Here is a 7500-nt window from a genome sequence, read left to right as displayed (position 1 = left end):
TGGAATACGATATACACATCAATTGGTAATGTCAGGAGAATTCTTTATTAAGGTTGTTTTTATTGTATTTTTACTCTTAAATGCTACATTTACATTGAAGTTTTTTAACAGTTGGGGAATTTCTTTAAATGAATCACAATAAGGTAGTACAAGTAAATTTTGTGTGTTATAGTTTTTTCTGTTATTACCGAAAAAAGTCTTTTTTGCTGTTCTTATGGCATCATCTAACACAATTTCAGGATACTTTAGTTTTTTACCTATTGCTCTAATACCATTTATTTCGTCATCAATATATTCAGGCTGCAGACTCGGAATGCTCTTAAAAACATAGAAGTAAATACAGATTTCTTAACTTTGTTGCCTTGGTTTGAGTAATAATGGACATATGCCGAGATATTCGTTGGCTTTCTGTATACACTGAACTTGAGACTATTATTACATCTATGTATGCGACAGTCCAAAAAGGTAGGGTACAATTATTCTCCAGCTCCATAGTGAAATTTATTGATGGTACCAAACTATTCAATCTAAGAAAAAAGTTATCTAAATTTTCATTTCCTGGCCACACACATATTATGTCGTCAATATATCGAAACCATTTTACATTATTAGGTATGATGTTATTTACGATTCTGCTTTCAAAAAATTCCATATATAGATTGCTCAATACTGGGGATAAAGGGTTTCCCATAGCCATACCAAAAGTTTGTGCATAAAATCTCCCATTGAATTCAAATTTACAATCTTTTATACATAATTTGATTAATTCTATTAAAGTGTGTTTGGAGAATGGTAGATTCAATTGTCTATTATCTAATGTTTCAGATAAAAATTCCAACATGTCATCAATAGGTACTTTTGTGAATAGTGAGACTACATCAAAACTGACAAGCCTACAGGTACTATTGATCTGTACTTCATTCAGTTTGTTAATCAAGTCTACATTATTTTTTATATTTGAATATGAGATGGTGCCAACTAAAGGATTGAGGATATTCACAAGGTACTTAGATAATTCATATGCTGCTGAACCTACAGAGCTAATTATTGGCCTAGCTGGATAATTTGGCTTAAGAGTTTTAATAGTTCCATACATATATGGCAATGTTGGTGATATTGTACAAACCTTTTTTATCAGATCTTCATTCCCTTTTAATAACTCTTTCACTTTTTTGTTGTAACTACTATTCACAAACTCAATTGGATTTTTTCTTAATTCCATGTATGTTTTCATCACTCAAGAGGTTTTCCATTTTTTCTATATAATCATTTTTATTCAAGATTACCAGTGCTCCAGATTTATTGGCTTTTGTCAACTTAATATTTCTATCTTGCTTCAATTCGGCAATTGCTCTCTTGAATCTTTTTGGGCAATTTGGAACCACTGGTTTTTTCATATTGCTGTATATAATACCCTTAATCATATTTACTTCTACAGAAATATCACAGAATTTCTCCAGGTTACACACTCCATTTGTAATTTCTACACTATTCACTGCACTTGATGACATCGAGAAATTTAAACCGTATCCCAAGGCACACTTCACATTTTTATCTAGAATTTTATTTGACAAATTAACCACACATTCTGGATTAACGTTTGTAGTCCACGGGCTACTTTCTATCAATGCATTGAGTTTCGTGTCATGCTTTTGTTTGAGTTTTCTATACACTTTTTCGTTCATTTCTCCATAGCAGAAACCTCGAAGTGAGTCTTTCCAATCCGTTGGTATTGAGGCTTCAAAATGTCTCCTTTTTCTTGTTAGGTCTTCAAACGCTCTTCGGTTTTTAATTTTCATTGAATTTATATGCTTTTCTAATATACTTCTCTGTATATCACCAAATGGTTGATCTTCTATTTCCAATAGGGATTTCGTTATCATGCATTTCGGAATGACTTGTTCCTCCCAGCATTCACGAAGAAACCGCATATATATATATGTATATATATTTGTATGTTTGTGTATGTTTTGCTTATGAATTTATATAGATAAGGCTACCGCATTGACATATAAATAAACTGTACTAAAAGTAAAAAAGAAGAAAACAAGAATATACCCGCCACTAGAAATGACCTTTTTTAGCAGGTGTCTAACGAGCTTGGGGACTCCTCCTACTCAACACCTGAGTCAAGCCCAGGTAGCGGGTAAGGGAGTGTCATTGTTCTCTAAATCTCTATATGTATGTTCGTACTTTTGCTTTCCCTATAAATTGTAAGAAACCTCTCTCAATAAATCAGTCCTCTGAGGAAGTATCACGAAACTAGTCAGGACTTAAGTGTATATTCCGTATTTTCATTTTCCCTGTGGTTCTCTGCATATATATATATATATATATATATATATATATATATATATATATATATATATATATTTATTTATATATATATATGTATATAAATATATATATATATATAATATATATATATATATATATATGTATATATATATATGTATATATATATATATATATGTATATACAGTATATATATATGTATATATATATATGTATATATATATATATGTATATATATATATATATATATATGTATATATATATATATGTATATATATATATATATATGTATATATATATTGTATATATATATATATGTATATATATATATGTATATATATATATGTATATATATATATATATATGTATATATATATATATGTATATATATATATATATATATGTATATATATATATGTATATATATATATATGTATATATATATATGTATATATATATGTATATATATATATATATGTATATATATATATGTGTATATATATATATGTGTATATATATATATATATATATATATATTATATATATATATATATATATTGTAACAAACTTTACCGGGGATTTTGGTTAATTTATCTTAATTGATAAAGTAATATTTTGAGTGTCACCTAAAGTCACTTTAATTTAATTTTCTTTTCATCGCCATCTAGTGGTTGATGTATTAGGCTAAGATTGGTACGTCACCCATGGAATGTTTTGTTTTGTTTTCCATGTTGACTGTTTGGGAGTGTTGGGCGAAGTGACGACGGACCTCTTATTGGAGGTAAATGGGGTGAGGGAATAGCTGCCATCTTCAAACTTGAAGATCTCACCGTGAGTTGGCTCTTCAACCGCTGGAGATTACTAGTGGGAGTGATCCAGTGTCTTCAGTGAAGTAGGCGGTGGAGGATTTGATCGCCGCTTTTGGAGGAGCAACTCAGCAGCAGTTAAATGCTATCACTTTCTCCTGTGCATGGTGAGGGTTTGCTGTAATTGTGTATGTTACCAGCGGGGAGAAGGACTCTCCACGGACCAGAATCCATCACTACTGTACCCGTTAAAGCTGAGACTTATCTTCCTTTTGGTAAGGGTAGTGATTTTGGTTTGCCTCCATTTCATCTCTGAAGGAGTAGAGGACGGCGCCTTTAGTGATTTTTCACCGCTGTTTGTGTTGCGCTACGCGGTTAGCGTAAACAAGGTCTCGTCCATGATTGGTCTTCTGACTTTATTCGTCTCCGTGAAAGCCTACATCAGGAGTTTTTTTTATTTCCGTGTTAATGTAGGTTAACTATTAATGTGATTTATGTGTATTGTGGGGATGGGAAGTTTTGCCTAGATTTGTATAAAGAGGGGTAGAGTTAAGATTCCGAGACTTTCTTGCTCTTTTCTATCAGTCAATGTAATTGTGTAATTTGTCGGGTGAATGGTAGTTTGCGAGGTTATTCTTTCCTTTTACTGTTGTCTTGCCTTTCCGTGTCGTTGTTGATGAATGGGTCCTATATGTGTTTGTTGTACTGTGCTTGTGGTTTGATATCTTCCCATTTAAAGTGATTTTCTGTGTTATTTTGTTTGTAAATAAATATTCAATATGACTCTTGCAGTGTTTTATGATTACCCACTCCTTTAATATCACTGTTACATATTATTGCTAGCTCTGGCTGTGAAGAAAACTTAAAGAACTTGGCCCTCAAGGGGTCCGTGCGTAACATTTTGGCGACCTTGCCAGGATTCTGTAAAACTAGTATTTTCAGGATCCCCAGAGCATATGTAATTGTATGTAAACAAATAGTGAAGGAGGTGGTAATTATCAGTTTCGCTAGTTATAATTCTTCGACAAAATGACTGATTCAGAGGAAGTGGCTGGGTTTAATGTTTCGTAGTTTTTCCATAGTCCTGATTGGGAGGAGAAGATAGGTGATCTTAGTAAGAGCCATTTAATGATAATTGGTGAATATCTTGGGTTGCCTATTGTCGCAGGTGTGAAGAAAGGGAGTTTGTTGCTTCAGGTAATGAAGGCTATGCAAGGTAGAATAGCAGGTCCTAGTTTAGCTGAACCAGAGTCTATTAAGGATAAGATAGCTTTGCAAAAGATAGAAATGGAAAAGTTGAAGTTACAGTTAGAAATGGGTAAGACTGAAGTAGCTAATAGGGAAAGAGAGAGGCTTCATGAGAGGGAACGGGAAAAGCTTAGGTTAGATCAGGAAAAAGAATTGGAAAAGCTTAGAATAGCGCAGGAACAGGTGAGAGTAGAGCAGGAAAAGCTTAGAGTAGAACAGGAAAGGGCTAGATTAGAGTACGAGAGAGAACAGGAGAAGGTTAGGTTAGATCAGGAAAGAGAATTGGAAATTAGGAGAATGGAACATGAATTACAGGTACTTCGGCTGAAGCGACCAGAAGCGGAAGATAGGTTTAATATTGGCAGCGCAATTAAGCTGGTACCAATATTTAATGAATCCGATGTCGCAGAATTTTTCTCTGCATTCGAAAAATTAGCGAGAAAACTGAGTTGGCCGGAATCAATGTGGACTACCTTAGTTCAATGCAGATTGATCGGTAAGGCACAGAAGGTTTATGCAGCGCTAAGTGAAGAGACGAGTGCTGAGTACGAACAGGTCAAAGAGATAATATTGAAAGCTTATGAACTGGTACCGGAGGCGTACCGTCAACGCTTTCGTAACTTGCGTAAACTGTATAACTGCACATTTGTTGAATTTTCCAGAGAAAAAGTAAGTGCGTTTTTAGATTGGTTAAAAGCGAAGGGTATTAATGATTTTGAAAGTTTAAAGGAACTAATATTAATTGAGGAATTTAAAAATCACATTGGGATGGAACTTAAAGTACATTTAGAAGACTTGAAATTGGAAACTATAGAAGCAGTAGCGGTTGCTGCGGACGAATATACTTTATCGCATAAGTCAGTAAATCGTTTTTCATCGAGACTCGATAAATGGGATAAAGGTAAGAAGGGCGAGAAAGCAGCGGTAACGTCTGGTAAGTCGGATGGAGGGAGTTCTCCAAAGAAGGCAAAGTCATCACCAAGTAGGGGTGGAAGTGAAATCATTTGTTTTTTCTGCAGGAAAAAGGGCCATGTTAAGGCTGATTGTACTGCCTGGAAAGGGCAGGGTAAGTCAAAGCCGGTAGGCTTGATTGGTAAGGTTGCTGGGAGCAGGTCCCAGGTAAGTAGTTGCTTCAGTAAGTACGTCGCAGAAGGTGAGGTTTTCGCTAAAGACCGGTCAGGGTCTGGAAGGCGGGTGAGAATACTACGGGACACTGGCGCGGCCCAGTCGGTAATCTTACGGTCCTCATTGCCCTGGGACTTCAGAGAGGAGGAGCCAGAGTATGTAGTATTAGGTGGATTTCCTAATACGGTAGTAGCGTGTCCTCTGGGTGAGTTTTGGGTAGACTCAAGGTGGATTAATGGACCTATGAAGTTGGCAATGGTGGATGTATTACCCGTAAGCAATGTTGATATTGTGTTGGCTAACGATATAGAGGCAGGTACGGTATGTGATTGCCCGGTTGTGCAATGCAGGTATGCTGACCCCGTTAGTGAAGTTGAACCGGTAATGGTTGTGACTCGCTCGGCAGCGCATTCATCTGGGATAGATGACGAAGGGTTAGGCTTGGATAGTCTAGAGGAGCTGTCAGAGGGAGTGGTTTCTGGGTTAATTGCTTCTGCAAGTCCTAGTCTGGTCTCTGAGTGGGATGGCTCAGTAGGGTGGGATAGGGAATCACTTAGGTTAGCTCAGAAGGAGGAGTTTGGAGAATTAGGAGTGGAGGTAGACTCTGATTTGAGTAGACCTCGGTATCTGTGGGAAGACTGCATCCTACTGAGGGTGAGTAGGTCAACTGTGGTTCCGTCTGATGATTGGGAGGTAAGGAAACAGGTGGTAGTGCCCCATAAATATAGGGACAAGATTTTATGGTTGGGACACGAGGATGTGTTCGCAGGTCATTTTGGAATTGGAAAGACTTTTAGGAAAATTGCTGAACACTTTTATTGGCCAAAGATGAGATCTGAGGTAAAAAGGTTTGTTAATTCTTGCAAAACTTGTCAACTGGTTGGTAAACCCAATCAGAAAATCCCTAAGGCACCTTTAAAACCAATTCCAGCAGTAGGGGAACCTTTTCAGGAAATTTTAATTGACATTGTAGGCCCATTGCCTAAAACCAGCAGTGGTAATCAATACATACTAACTATAATGGATCGAATGTCTAGGTACCCGGAAACAGTGCTCTTGAGGAGTTTTAAGAGTAAGCAGGTCATCAATGCATTAACAAACTTCTTTTCCAGGTTTGGTTTGCCCAAGACGATTCAATCTGATTGCGGGACTAATTTTACGAGCAAAGATTTTTGTAAAAGTTTACAGGAGTTGAAGGTTCAACATATCAGGTCATCGCCTTACCATCCAGAAAGCCAGGGACAGATTGAGCGATTCCATCAGACGCTGAAATCCATGTTAAAAAAATATTGTGGGGATAATCCGGGAGGATGGGATAAAGTTCTCCCATATTTACTTTTTGCTTTTAGGTCTGTACCAAGTGATGTAATGGGTTTCACTCCCTTTGAATTAGTTTTTGGTCACAAGGTAAGGGGTCCCTTGGATGTGATAAGAGAGAGTTGGGAGGGGAGTCACCCTAACGTAAGCTTGATAGAGTTCTTGAGAGAGTCCAGGAGTAAGTTAACTAAGGCATGGGAATTTGCTAAGAATAATCTAGTAATTGGTCAGGGGAAGATGAAGGAAAAGTACGACGTAAAGACCAGAGTTAGGGAATTTCAGGTTGGAGATAAGGTACTTGCTCTGCTGCCAATTCCAGGAAATCCCTTAACAGCAAAGTTTTCAGGTCCATGGAGGGTTGCAAAGGTAGTTAGTAGTCTTAACTACCTGATGGAAACACCAGACAGGCGACGTAAGTATCAACTATGCCATGCAAATATGTTGAAACCTTTTGTTGAGCGTGAGAGTAAGGAACCCATCTTATTACTCAATAGGGTTGAGCCTAGTGTTGTAGGTCTCAGCATTGATATGCCATGGCCCAGAAATAATCAGGAAATGTTAAGTAATTTGTCTGGGAATTTGCTACACCTAGAAAGGGATCAGAGGGAATCTGTGGTAAATTTATGTGAATCTTTTCCAGAATTATTTCAGGATTCTCCAGGGCTTACCAATGTATTGAGTCAGGATGTGGAAGTGGGAAATGCTAAAC

Source organism: Palaemon carinicauda, chromosome 27, assembly GCF_036898095.1.
Source record: "Palaemon carinicauda isolate YSFRI2023 chromosome 27, ASM3689809v2, whole genome shotgun sequence".
In the NCBI taxonomy this organism is placed as follows: Eukaryota; Metazoa; Arthropoda; class Malacostraca; order Decapoda; family Palaemonidae; genus Palaemon; species Palaemon carinicauda.
Note: the sequence above shows the minus strand (reverse complement) of the source record.